Source organism: Adiantum capillus-veneris, chromosome 20 (assembly GCF_014529385.1).
Source record: "Adiantum capillus-veneris isolate H3 chromosome 20, ASM1452938v2, whole genome shotgun sequence".
NCBI lineage: Eukaryota > Viridiplantae > Streptophyta > Polypodiopsida > Polypodiales > Pteridaceae > Adiantum > Adiantum capillus-veneris.
Window position 1 is genome coordinate 93,632,756 of NC_140950.1, and position 14,653 is coordinate 93,647,408.

Consider the following 14,653-nt stretch of genomic DNA (forward strand, 5'->3'; position numbering starts at 1 on the left):
AATAACATACTGCAAGCCATAAAACGGATAAATTTCCACACCTGACCAATCCGATAGCACATAATCAAGACTGCACGTGATTAGACAGAGATAGAGAGTGGGAGAGAGCAAGAGAGCACGTGAAAATGCACCTCTTAAAGAGGAGTGCTATGCTGGCATGACGAGAGAGAAGAGAGATTGAAGAAAGAAGAATAGACACATGCACTAGGTGAAATCTTCTCCCATGCAAGAGTGAGCATTTTCCTCTTGCATCTATTTATTTATAGATTTCTTGAATACTAAAAGTGAATACACATTGGCCAATTGGACATAAATCGCCATAGCTGATAAAGAGCATTTGAATAATAAATTGTCCATGAATGTGATGTACTTTCACATAACCCATAGCTCGGACCTGCTTTTTCCAAATAACAATATATCATATTTCATTACATATATGAAATACCAAACTCCACGAGATGAGCCATGGAGTGTGGGGCTACAATCTTTAGGCCATTGATTTGCAAGATTCTCTTTTTCTCCCTTTTAATCTATGTTATGATTTGTTGTGTAATTGCTAATCAAGTCTACATTTCCTATCTTACACTCTTTCATTATCAAGCTTATGTTAGGTGTGTGTGTACTTGGAAATTGGGAGAGATGGTGAGAGGTTGACAGGTAAGTGTACATGCAAAAATTGGAGGCCCCTCTTTCACTTAGGTCCACTTTAGTTATGAGTGGAGCATATCACTAATTGCATGACCTCTTAGGGTAAGTTCTCACTCTCCTATTTACAAAGTAGCCATAGTGGCTTTGATAAAATAGCTAAAACACTATGCACATATAAAATGACCGAGGAATTTATTTATTGACGATTCCTTCTCCTCAACTCCAATAACTCCAATGTACAAGTCATCAACTCACAGTTAGTAAAAAATAGAAAGACAGAACAATTTTTACCCATTATGCTCTAGCTATCCCAATTGTAGAAAAACACATAAAAGTGGAGCATAATGGGTGATTATTGTGCTGTCTTTTTATTTTTCACTAACTGTGAGTTGATAACTTGTAGACTGGAGTTGTGAAGAATCACCAACAATTGTAGATCAAGAAGGGGTAACTTATTCGTGACCAAATACTTGATCATCATGAAACCACCACTACATGCACTGCATGGTTTATAATTGTTATCTTTTGACTTTTAAAGGCCACCCTAGAGAAGATTCTAAATGGATGCCTGAAAAAAAAAATTCCAAAGTTTCCCATATCTTCTCCACACATTTCATCATTCACGTTCCAATTGATTCTCTATTGAGAAACTGAGGATAGTTCTATCCCTAGAGGGAGGGATATTACGAGACTAGACACCCTCCGGCTGTATGTGGTTAACTACAATTGGGATATCTGGACTATAATGGGTAATTTCTATGCTTTCTTTCAAATTTTTACTAATTGTGAGTTGATGACTTGTAAATTGGAGATGTGGGAGTTGAGAAGAAGGTGTCAGCAATAAAAAATTTAGAGAGATGGTGAGATGTTGACATGTAAGTGTGCAAGCAAAATTAGAAATAACTGTTCTCCCTTTCTATTCCCATCAGTGGTATTAGAGCACGTCACTTATTGCCAGACCCTCTTCGGGTGAGTTCTCACTATCCTATTTACAAAGCAGCCATAGTGACTTATTGCTAAAATGATCTAAAACACTGTGCAAATATAAAATGGTCGAGAAATTTATTTATTGCCGATGCCTTCTTCTCAACTCCCACATCTCCAATTTACAAATCATCAACTCACAATTAGTAAAAAATTGAAAGAAAGCACAATAATTACCCATTATAGTCCAGATATCCCAATTGTAGTTAACCACATACAGTCGGAGGGTGTACAGTCTCGTAATATCCCTCCCTCTAGGGATAGCAACTATCCTCAGTTTCTCAATAGAGAATCAATTGGAACGTGAGTGATGAAATGTGTGGAGAAGATATGGGAAACTTTGGAATTTTTTTTCAGGCATCCATTTAGAATCTTCTCTAGGGTGGCCTTTAAAAGTCAAAAGATAACAATTATAAACCATGCAGTGCATGTAGTGGTGGTTTCATGATCAAGTATTTGGTCAGGAATAAGTTACTCTTCTTGATCTACAATTGTTGGTGATTCTTCATATATATATGATGTGTAGGTAGTAGGGGTCCTCAAAAGGGTTGTAATAAACTAATATAAAATGAATTGTGAATGTGCTAGTGTGAAGGTAAATTTAAACGAAATGAACATCGTTGATCACATTAGAGATTTTGAATGGACCATAAAAGCAAGGATCAAGCTTGGCAAAAACATTATGTTATCAATACTTTTAATTTTTCTTTTTTCAATTCAAATCATAACAGAATATCCTCTTTTGAATTCATGTGCTTTGTGGTGCTTGTTAGCATGCTTAGTGTACAGTTTTTGTGAATGCTTAATAGCAGAGTGCACACTTTGATAAATTTTATGAAAAAATTTACAATAAAAGTATCAGGAACAGGCACAATCGTAGAAACTCTTGAAGCAAGAGTAGGAAGAGAATGACTATACATAATCTCAAAAGGAGACTTATCTATAGCAGAGTGTGTTAAGCAAACTTGTAATATGCAGGTAATCATCCCATTTCTTGGGTTGAGAAGACACATAAGCTTTTAATAAATCAATAATATGCGATTAGTGACTTATGTTTGACCATTAAATTTAGGATGGAATGCAAAAGTAAAATCAAGTGTAGGGCCAAAATTTTAAAAAAACTGTAGTCCAAAAAAACATTACAAAAGTTTGAATCTCTATCAGATATGATTACTTTTGGAAAACCATGATGTGAAAACACATCTTTTAAAAAAACAAGTGTAGCTTGATGTGCAATGAGAGTTTTCTTGCATGGAATGTAGTATGCTCGCTTGGAAAAAATGATCAATAACATTCCAAATCATGTCATGTTTGTAAGCAGTAAAGTGGAAAATCAATAACAAAGTCTATAAAAATGTGTTCCTAAGGTCTTTCAGGGATATGCAGAGGGTGTAAAAGACCTAATTTCTTACTTGTTACTTCTTTAATATTTTGGCAAATTAAACAAGATGAAACATACTGTTTAACATTACTTTTAGTAGCAGGCCAATAGAAATCATGACATAAATTCTAAAAAGTAGCTGCAAAACCTCTATGTCTAGCATAAGGTGGTTTATGTAACTCTTTAATGAGCAAATCTTGGAAAGGTTTTTTGACACGTAGTTTCTGTTTGAAGTAAAGAAAATTTCTTGTATAGTGTATTCAAGAAAGTTGTGCACTAAATTTCTGGGCATATGTAACCAAGTGGTTTTAAAGTCATCATCTTGTACATAAGTATCAGGAATAGTATCAAACAAAGTTCTCATAATAATAGATAGATTATTAAATGAGGATCTTTGACTCAAAGAATCAACCATAACGTTTTCTTTACGAGGTTGATACTGAATTTTGGGTTGAAAACTTTAAATAAAAGTAGCCCACACTTAATATTTCTATCATCTATTAGGGGTTGAGATAACAAGTACTTGATACTTTGTCGAACAATTTTAATGATTAATTCAACACCCATTAGATAATGTTTCCAAATTTTTTAAGCATGCACTACAACAATGAATTCTTTGTCATATGTACTGAATTTAGCTTCAAACAATTTCAATTTACGACCTTCAAATGCAAGAGGGTGGTTATCTTGCATAAGAATTGCATCGATACCTTTTCCACTAGCATTAGTGACTACCATACAGAATGGTTAGGAAATTCTAAGACAAGTGCATTAGTCAAAGAATTCTTAAGTGCAATGAATGAGCTTTCTTGTAAATGAGTCCATACATAAGGGGTGTTTTTCTTTAACAGGAGAGTCAAATAGTGTAATTTGTAGATTAAATTACGAACAAAATTCCTGTAATAATTGCATAAATCAATGCCTACGCTATGATTGTATAGCTTCAATGTTTTTGGGGTCTACATGTATTTCCCTACCCAATACAATATATCCCAAATACTTGATGTAGGATTGGAGAAATGAACTCTTTTTAGGATTCAAGTATAGATGGTTTTGTGAAAGAAGGTCAAAGATACAAGTTAAGTGCTCCTTATGTTCTTACATAGATTTACTAAAAATCAGAATATCATCAAAAAATACAATGAAAAGTCAATGAAAATTCGGTTCATCATACGAGGAAAGGTTGCTAGTGCATTTTTCAGACCAAATGGCATGACAAGAAATTCATAGTGTCCCATTTGTGTATTGAATGCAGTTTTGTAGACATCTTGTTAATGGAATTTTGACTGGGTGATATCCCGATTGAAGGTCTATTCTGCTAAAGATGTTTGCCCCTTTGAGTTTGTCCAGAAGATTGTTCACTCTAGGAATAGGAAATCTATTCTTAATGGTGATCTTGTTTAGAGATTTGTAGTCAATAAACATATGAAAGGTTCCATTTTTCTTCTTAACAAGAACAACTAGAGCTCCATACGGTGAATTGCTATGTCTAATAAGGCCACAATCAAGTAAGTGTATAATTTGATTTTGTATTTCCATGTGTGCGGTTGAGTTTACACGGTATGGTGCTCTACACGGAGGTTCATCACCCGGGATAATATCAATTTTATGGTCTTCAGTATGTGTGAAGGTGGTATTCCAGGAGGCAAATCATGCATGAAACATTGTTTAAATTGTAAGAGAAATTCATTGTGTGAAGAGTCTTGAGAAGTTTTGGTTTGAGCAGAGAGTTGGTTTACAAGCACTAGATAGGTTTTGCCTTGCTTTTGAATTTCTCGTTTGGCTTGAGTGTGAGAGAGTAGTGGGAATTTTGGTGTTCTAGGATTTCTTGGATTGAGTAGGTTTTGATTTCATGAGTGAGAGTTAAATTGTGTCCTTTGTAATTGATTGATGGGTTAAATTCGTGACGAAAAGGCATCCCCATAATCATATCAATACCATGCAAAGGTGCGACTATAAATGTACGTGTACAAGAGAATTCACCAATGTAAACTTCAAGAGTGAGTTGAGTTTTACAATGTAAAACATTGATTATTAAAAATAGTTTTCACTTTGTGAGGTGAAGAAAGGTGTGAAAGAGAGTCGATGTGAAAATTGTGTAGAGATGAAATCATGGCTACTACCATCATCTAAAATTGTGATATCTTCACCTTTAAATGTGCCTTTTACTTTGAGAAGAGTGTGTGGAGATATAGGAAAACCTGGAGAAAGATTGTCTTTAGCATCATACTCGAGATCATAGCCCTCACCATAATTAACCTCAACTTGATTGTTGTCAAGATTAGCATCTTCGATGAGGTTAATTTATGCACCATTTGGGTGGTTGCTATTGAATGGTTTTTGGTTGTGGTTGCGTCTGACTCCATTAGGTTGGCCATTGGAATGAAATTTTCTCTTAATAGGGTTTTTTGGACACTTATCTACATAATGACCAAACTAAAAGCATTTGTAACATTTCACCTTTTTATTACCCTTGGAAGATTTGTTAGGATATTGATTTTTGGAAGGATTTTGGTTGGTCCTTTGTTGCATGTGGGTGTTGTTGTTTCCATGAGATTGAGATGATGTAGGAGAGTTGTCAAATACTCATCTCTCGAAGAAGGTATGGCTTTGGTGTTTGTTCTTGTCAAAGCTAGGAGAGGAAAGAATTCTCTTGTTACGATTAGTGTTAGTAGACTGGTCCACTTGAAGTTGATGTCCGCCTTTCTTTCATCTACATTGAGTGCCAAGTTGATGGCCTTTGATAGTGAATCAGGCTCAACCATGTCCACTTCAACACCGATTTGTAGTCCTAATCCAGATATATACTTACGCTTTAATTCCCTACGGCTAACATGTTCAATAGCTTGAAGTTGAATGAGGCAATTCCAAAAACGATCAATGTAAGCCTGTACATCTTCATTTCTACCTTGGCAAATGAGATCCCATTGGTTTTGTGCTTTACCTTTGTACTATGTGGGTAAAATTAAGGTAATTTTTTTTTTTGAATGCACGCCAGGTACGTGGTCTTTTACCATGCTGTTTGGTGGCATTCCATCATAGTGTATCACTACTATGGTGAGGTGATTTGATGCACATTTTATGATTTAATGTTCAGGAAAATTTCATCATGAAAATAGTCATCTAACTGACTAACCCATGCTAAAACCGATGTCGTGCTGCTTTGCCGACACATGATGAAAGACGAGAATTTGCATGAAATTTCAAGTTTTACCAAACTTATGATTTATGCCAGGGTTTGATATGACAATAGGATGATTGAAATGTATTCAAAATGTGGGTTTGCTGCCTAGCAAGAAATATTGGTGCTTACAAGCTGAGCTACAATGATGCTGCCAAAAAGTGGTTTTACAGGCTAAAACTTATAATGTTTGACATACTCTCGAGGCCTGTCTTTACGGCTCGTAAATTGGAGCTACAGTGTTGAAGTTATATCAGTTTGAAGTTTGAGATGATTGCAAACCGTACCGGATTGGTCAGCTGATGATGAAGGGTCAAAGTTGATATGAATGCATGGGCCTAAAGTGCTCACTTTGTGGAGTGCATCGGTCTTTTCACATTGGAAATCGGAGTTTTGGTGATCGAGATATTGTCAATTTGAGTTCCATCGGGGGTCAGTTTCATACCACTTTGATTGCCTCGATCAATGTTCCATCTGGGAGTTTTGGGTTTCAACTAGGGAATGCCAGAAAAGGATGTTGTGTTTGGTAGTGCTTTAGTTGAGTCATATGCCAGATGGCTAATGGAGACACATATGATGTGCTATAAAATGCTTTGGAAGTTACATATGTCAAATGTGGTGCCCGTACGGAAGCACATGAAGTTTTGGATGATCTTTCAATTCAAAAATGTCGTCTCATGTAATGCACTCATTGCAGGATTTTCCGCACAGAGGCAAGGCCAAAAGCTCTGGTGTAATTTCAACAAATGTGAAGTGAGGGTCTCTCTCTAGATGCAAGCATACATCTTGAAGGCATGTGGCTTTACACAAGATGCTAATATGGGCACAAAAATTCACGTGATGATATGGTTGGTCAAGGGCTGCTTTGGATGATATGTTGTGCTTATCCATGCCTTGGTTGAAGTGTATGCCCAATCTGGTGTTCGATCGCCCACTACAAAAAAAACGGAGGTCGCCCAAGGCTAAAGGCTAATGGCCACCCGACGGGGGGGGGGGGGGGGGGGGGGCTCAACGTTTACATTGTGTGAAAGGGGAAGAAAAATAGAGAGGAATAAGGTGCAGGCAGCGAAGGGAGTTCATAGAGAGGGGAAGGCGAGCTCATAGCGGCCAAAGGAGCACACGGATGACGACGAGCAAGAAGAAAAAAATTCTTATGGCCTCAAGGCACCCCTGTTTGGTATCATTCTCGTCATGTTTGGTGCTGCTACAAAGCCAACCTGCCACATCACAGAGGCCGCTACCATGCCTTGTCAATCACGGTTCCGTGACTTTCATGGAGGGGCAAAAAGAGGAAATTTGAGGGGATTTTTTAAGGAGGAGCAGGGTATTGCATAAAAGAGGAAAAAAAACATGAAGGACGGGAATGGAAGGAAGGCAAGGAGGAGGGCAAGAGCAAGAAAGAAGAGCTTGCTCTCGAAAGACGACGAGGATCTCTCGAGCTTGCAAGGCAAGAAAATGAATTTCTCTCTCTCTCTCTCTCTCTCTCTCTCTCTCTCTCTCTCTCTCTCTCTCTCTCTCTCTCTCTCTCTCTCTCTCTCTCTCTCTCTCTCTCTCTCTCAACAGAGAGGAAGGGTAGGCAAAGAAAGGGGAAATAGGAGCGGGATTGGCAAGCAAGACTCGGAGGGTTTTTGGCAACAAAGGGTGGAAGAGGAGGAAGAAGAGCGAGGTGGCAAGACCGAAGCAGAAGGAAGGGAAGAACGTGAAGCTCGAGGGTAACCAAGGGGAGGGAAGCAAAGGGCAGTACAGGAACGATGAGGGCAATCACCACTGAGGAAGCAAGGGAAGAAAAAAACAAACGGGCTTGCTTTCCCTCTCAAGGAGGAAGGATCTCTCTCTCTCTCTCTCTCTCTCTCTCTCTCTCTCTCTCTCTCTCTCTCTCTCTCATGTCCCTCTTCGTAGATTTATGAAGCAAGCAAGGGAAAGGATACGAACTGGTGACAGAGGAACATTTTGTCTCTATGTATTGACCTTGGGGAAGAAGACTCGGGAAAATCAATAGAGGGTGGATAAATCTCGATCAAGCATAGGGTGGAAGGGATTTTTCTTCAAAAATTTTGATAGGCAAAGGAGCTATACAGGGTGAAATTTCCATGGCAATTATCGATTGTTTCCACCGGGTTTTGATTATCTGATCAAGGGTTTTCAAATCAAGAGGCATATTGACGACAACGTATGCAACCAATTTGTATCAGCAGTTTCAGATATCAAGTTAATGGAAGCATCTGTTGGTTGTCAATATCATTTAAGTGTTTTTATCTTCTTTCAATTCATTCAACCCTAAAATATGTTCTCGTTTGTGTCTGTCTCTCTCAAATTACACTCTAAACACTGTTACTTACCCCTAAATTTGCCCTATCCGCACCGGTTTCTCTTGATTTGAGGCTACACTGACTATCCGTCTACATCCAGAAGCCCGACGCTTTCCAATCAACCTCGCAGAACCGCGCACTCCGACATTTTTGGTGAACATGATGCAAATGTGACTGGGGTAGATGGAACCAACCATGTTAACAAGCCAAGAGAAAGAGATGCAACAGATTATGGGGAATGGCTGCTATTTTGCAGCATATCAGTATGCAAGTCAAGTGTAGAATATGAATCCAAATTTGGATACTAGCTTGAAAACTGAGGAGTGGGAGTTGCAGCAATCTACATAAAGTGAACTAGGTGGATTTCAAGAGAAAAAAAACACAATGTTTTTTCAAATATCAGAGTCAACAATGGGAAAGAGGAAATCAGAAGCACCAAATGACTGGAAGCGAGAGATGTTGCAAGAATTGGCCCTTGAAAATGCCAAATACTCAACTTTTATATCAATAGGGGATTTCTGATGGTTATGATCCAGTAGGATACTTGGAGTGTTATGAAGTGGAACTAGAGCTACATGAGGTGCCAAAAGAGAACAAGATTTTGAAGTTTGACAGTTTTGTGATCCCCGATTTCATTGAGCGAGTTCAGGAGTTGCAACAACAAAATTTGCATAGCTGGAGTAAGTTTAAAGTTTCTATCTTCCGAGAAGGTTGGGATCCAGCATGTATGAAGATGATGAGGATTGTGTTAATGTGCCTCCTTATGTAGAGGTTCAAAAGAAAATTTAACGCTAAGCTTGAAACTACTATTGATGATTGCTTGCTTGAGGATGATAAGCTATTATAGGATAAAGATGATGAAGAGGTTGTCCAAGCTGTCTACTATGAAAAGCTTGGAATTGCAGATTCCATGTTAATGACTGAATTTGAAGAATACAAGGTCGAGAAAAGCATGAGGGTTCACAAGGTATGGATGTACATGAGCATCTACAAGAGTTGGATAGACCATGTTTACAGGGTTTGGGTATGCCATATCTAGAGGGCTTGGATGAGCAAGGATATGTGCTTGAAGATCTGCATGGTGATGGTTTAGAGGGGGTACAGACTCCTTCTTTATCAAGATTTTTTGATGCAGAGCTCTCAATATGGCAAAGTGCTTGTGAACTTGGTGATGCTTATTCAGAGGGGGTGCATATGAATTGCAATTTTTGGTGTTTCATATGATTGGGTTCATTGTGCCGATCAAATGGACAGGTGTAGATGCAATTTTCAACATGCATTGTGATTTGTGCTATGGAAGTTCAAAGATATTTGCATGAGGGGGAGAAACTTGATGGGCAATCTACAACAGATGTGGCTAGTATGCATACTATATGTGGAATGCCTAGTTTGCAACCTGAGAAATGCAAAGTGGAAGATTCTTCTGAAGCGGCAAACCTAGAGCTTATGTGCTTATTGGATGAAGCTTTGGAAGGCTTCTCAATTATGGATGAAAAGGGTACCGAGAAATCTGATTTCATGCATAAGCACGTTTATCCAAACGTGGCTGATGATGACCTTATGCAGTTGTTGGATGATGCTCTATTTGGTTTTGGGCATATACAAACTAGGGGAATGTTTTCTGATGCATCTTGGGAGTCCCATGAAGAGGATTTTTCTAGAGACTTGATGTATCCAGATATGCATGATCTGAATTCCAATACTAGAGGGGGTGAGGATGCGTTGCCAATGCTCCTACCTATGACAGATGATCAACAATTAGATGAACATGATGCACAAGGAAGATGGAAATATCAAATGTTGCCAGATGATATATGGGAATTTTTGTTACCCTATGATGTAGAAGATTCTCTACTAGCTTTTGATCTAGGAGGAAACGGTTATATGCAGGGTCTAGGGAAACTAATTGATATGCCATTTGATCCCCGTGGAGATGGATATGTGCATGGTTTGGGGTGATTAACTTATATACCATATGATCCATGTGGGGTGCATGATGGTTTACAAGTTAATTCATGCTTATGCTCTATTGCTAGGAAATTCTTGTGTTTTCCCTATGATCCTAGAGGAGGGTATATTCTAATAAGGTCATAGGTAGAAAAACGTTTTCAAAGCATGCTCACAATGGGTTAGTGCTTGTAGGTTTACAGAATTATGCTTGTGCAGATTTGGAATAATGGTTGGCACATATCGGAGAATGTGCAGGTTTAGAGGGGGCGAAAGTCGTGCTGCTTTGTGGACACGTGATTAAAGATGGGAATCTACATGAAATTTCAAGTTTTGCCAAACTTGTGATTTATGCCAGGGTCTGATATGAAAATAAGATGATTGAAATGTATTCAAAATGTGGGTTGGATGCCTAAAAAGGAAGATTGGTGCTTACAAATCGAGCTGCAATGATACTGATAGAGTGTGGTTTTATGTGCTAAATTTGCAGTGTTCTCCATACTCTCCAGGCCTGTCTTTACGGCTCATCAATTGGAGATATGGTGTGGAAGTTATATAAGTTTGAAGTTTGAGCTAATTGCAGACCACCATACTGGATTGGTCAGCTGTTGATGAAGGGTCAAAGTTGACATGAATGCATGGACCGGAAGTACTCACTTTGTGGAGTGCATCGGTCTTTTCAGATTGGCAAATATAAGATTAAGACCCAACTTAATCAACCTAATTAGTGATGCTAAATATCATAAATCAAATGCTTAGAGAAGAATAGGAGTGGTTAATAGCAAGAAGTCCATACCTCTCTCAAATCTAGAATAATGAGAGTATAATACTACTTCATGACATAATGAAATGTAGAGAAGAAGTAGACTAATGAGAACTAGGCCATAGAGTGAACACTCAAGAGAGAGAGAGAGAGAGATCGCAAAAGTGGATCCTCAAGAGTGGATACTCAAGAATGAAACCTTGTTGCATAAAGGCTTCCTTTTAAATGCTTTCACCACAATCCCTTCTACTATGGGTTTAAGCTTGAGCCTCTAGCTAGCATATACAACTTTGGAACTCCAAGTGAGCCCAAGACTTATACAAAGTGAGTGAGAAATATTGTGACATCCATAGCATATCTCCCGCTTGATGCATATTTGGTGTAGCCTGTGTTAGCCGTTGCTAACAATGAAGATTATGTATTAGAACCTCTTTCTGAACACTTTTTTGATCCATTTAAGTGGACTCAAATATTGGCTATCATGGATGTTTTTGTCAACGAGTATACACTTACCTTATTTTATGATGAAGAATGTTTCGACATTATCCCTATCTAAATGGTAATCATTATGCCACCAAAAGAGGAAACTCTTACAAAAAAATAATCCAACTCATAGAAAGAGCACATAAGAGTGAAGCTAGTGCTTCAAGGAGGAGAGAAAAAATACTTTGAATTTTCCAACCAACATCATAGACGACAAGAGAGGCACAAAATGACAACAAGAGAGGTACAAAAAGAAACAAAAGATTAAACTCCAAAGAAAAAAATTCGAGCCAAGAATCAATAAGATATAGTCTTTGATGATAGTTAATACGGAAGATTGTATCAAGGACACAATCATTGATAGATAACCCATCTCAAAAAGAGCGAGAATTTTGACACAGCACATTGGAACAAAAAAAAGCTCAAAAAACAAGCAAACGAGAGAAAAAAGAACCTACCACGACAAATACAAAAAGAAAAGCTACATATTGAGAATTCAAATGGACCTCAAAGAGGTATGGACCATTACGATGGGTTAGAAAAGCTAAAAGGTGGTGAGGCTATGAGTGTCCCATCACACTATAAGAAGTATACCTTGCAAGATAAAAGAATCATCATGGAATAACCCATGAGATAGCCTAGGGAACCAAGAAAATATTATGAAGGATCAAAGCATGCCAAGAAGATTGACCTAGCAAAACTCAAGGAGGAACCAAGACCTGCATATATTGCCACTGACTTGTCTTGAGAAGAAGAAGATAATTTTCTCATGACCTTAAAGAGTAGACGGATGTCTTTGCATGGTCATACAAATATCTCAAGCGAGTGGATCCTGACGTTTGTCAGCACATATGATACCCATGAGAGATGATTCTAAACAAAGCACACAAAGACCCTATACATATAACAAGACCTTTGTTAAAAAGATCAAGGAGGAGATTGAGAAGACCAAGGAATAATAATTCATCTATGAGATTAGGTATCCATGATTGTGGTGATACCAAAGAAAAATGAAAATATAAGAGTATGTGTTAACCTTAAAAAGGTGAATGCGGCAACCATAAAAGATAACTATTCTTTTCTATCACCAATCATGTCCTAAAAAGAGTGGTTGGAAAGAAAGCCTACAACTTCTTAGATGGATTATCAAGGCTACAACCAACTGGCCATTGACCCAAAATATTAGCATAAAATGGTTTTTTATAGGATTCGTTCAAATTGTGAAAAATGTGAATTCTTAGACAGATAGTCTCTTAGAAGAGGATTGCTACTGATATAGAGAAAGTGGAGGTCATTGCATAAATGCCTCTAAAAACTACCAGTGTTAAGGAAGTTCAAGATTTCATGGAACATTGTGGGTATTATTGGAGATTCATCTACATGTATGTTGTTGTAATTGTCAAACCCATATATGGCTTGATCACACGATGTGTCTGAGCTGAAGAATGCAAAGGGTCTTTTCAAAATCTTTAGCAAGGTTTGTCTTTAACTCCAATCTTGAAAAGTCTCGATCAAAATAAAATTTTCATGTATATGCTAATGCTTCTAATTCTGCTATTGGTAGTACATTAGCACAACCAAGAGAGGGAACCATGGATTTTCTTATCTCTTATGCTAGCATACACTTGAACAAAACTGAGAAGAATTACACTACAATAGATTGAGAAGGCCTTGGAATGATTTATGTTGTCAAAATGTTTAGACATTAGACATATTAGAAAATAAGTTGTTGTTCTTCGTAGATCACTAAGCACTACTCTAGCTAGTCAATAAACTATGTGTAATACACATAGAATAGCGAGATAGTTCATCATCTTACTAGAGTTTGAATTCATAGTGTTTGTTAAGAAGGTCACCACACATCAAAGAGTTGATCACTTATCAAGGATCACCTGAAGGAAACCTCTCAAAGGAGTTGCCATGATGATTTTCTAGATGCATATCTATCCTATGTAAGATGCTACCAAGATGTCAGATGACTTGGTCACTTTAATGACCATAGCAAAAGTAGATTGGAAAATTCCACTTCTTATAACACCAAAGTTGATTGAAAAATCGCTATGTATCAGTTGTTAGCAAGAAGATTGTACCAAAAAATAGAGATGGAATTCTACTCTTGTGCATAAACTCTAAAGAATAGGACTACCTAAATCAAGCTCATACAACAGTAGTTGAGATCCATTTTGTGGAAGAACAAACCTTGAGAAGACTTACATGGCTAGGGGTTTATTGTCCAACTATAGAAAGGGATGTCCATGCTCATGTGGAACAATGTTCCTAGTGCAAAAAGAGGGCAACCATGTCTTATGCTACTTATTGCAAATATTTATTGCACTAACATGGACAAATATATGGTAGTACAAAACAGAAATCAAAACAGAGGCACCAAATTATAGAATGATTGGACAACAATTGTACCAAACGAGGAAAAGACCAACAACTAAGACTATATATTCCTATCTTAGAACCAACATGTGCAGTTCTAGTAGGAGATTGTTTTATCATAAAACCATAGGTAGAGAAATACTTATGGCTAGCATATGGTGGCCAAATCTACTTTTTGATGCCAAAGAATTTGTAAGACGATGTGATGCTTGCCAAAGGGCTAGAATGACAACCAAAATGGATAGCATTCAATTTCAACCAATTATGGGATCTAGGAAATTTGCTAATTGAGTAATTAACTTTGTTGGTCCAATACAACCATTGACTTATTGTAGATAGTGAGAACAGACCCTAGTCAAAAATAAAAACTAGTAGTTACCATACACACTTATCGTGCTAACTATATAGTGCATAGTCAGTAAAAGGCCTAACTAGATACCTATAAAAAGGGCCCATTACTCATCTTTTGGGTTATCACTTATCGTGCTAACTATATAGTGCATAGTCAATCAAAGGCCTAATTAGGTACCTATAAAAGGGGCCCATTACTCATTTTTTGGGTTACTATTTAC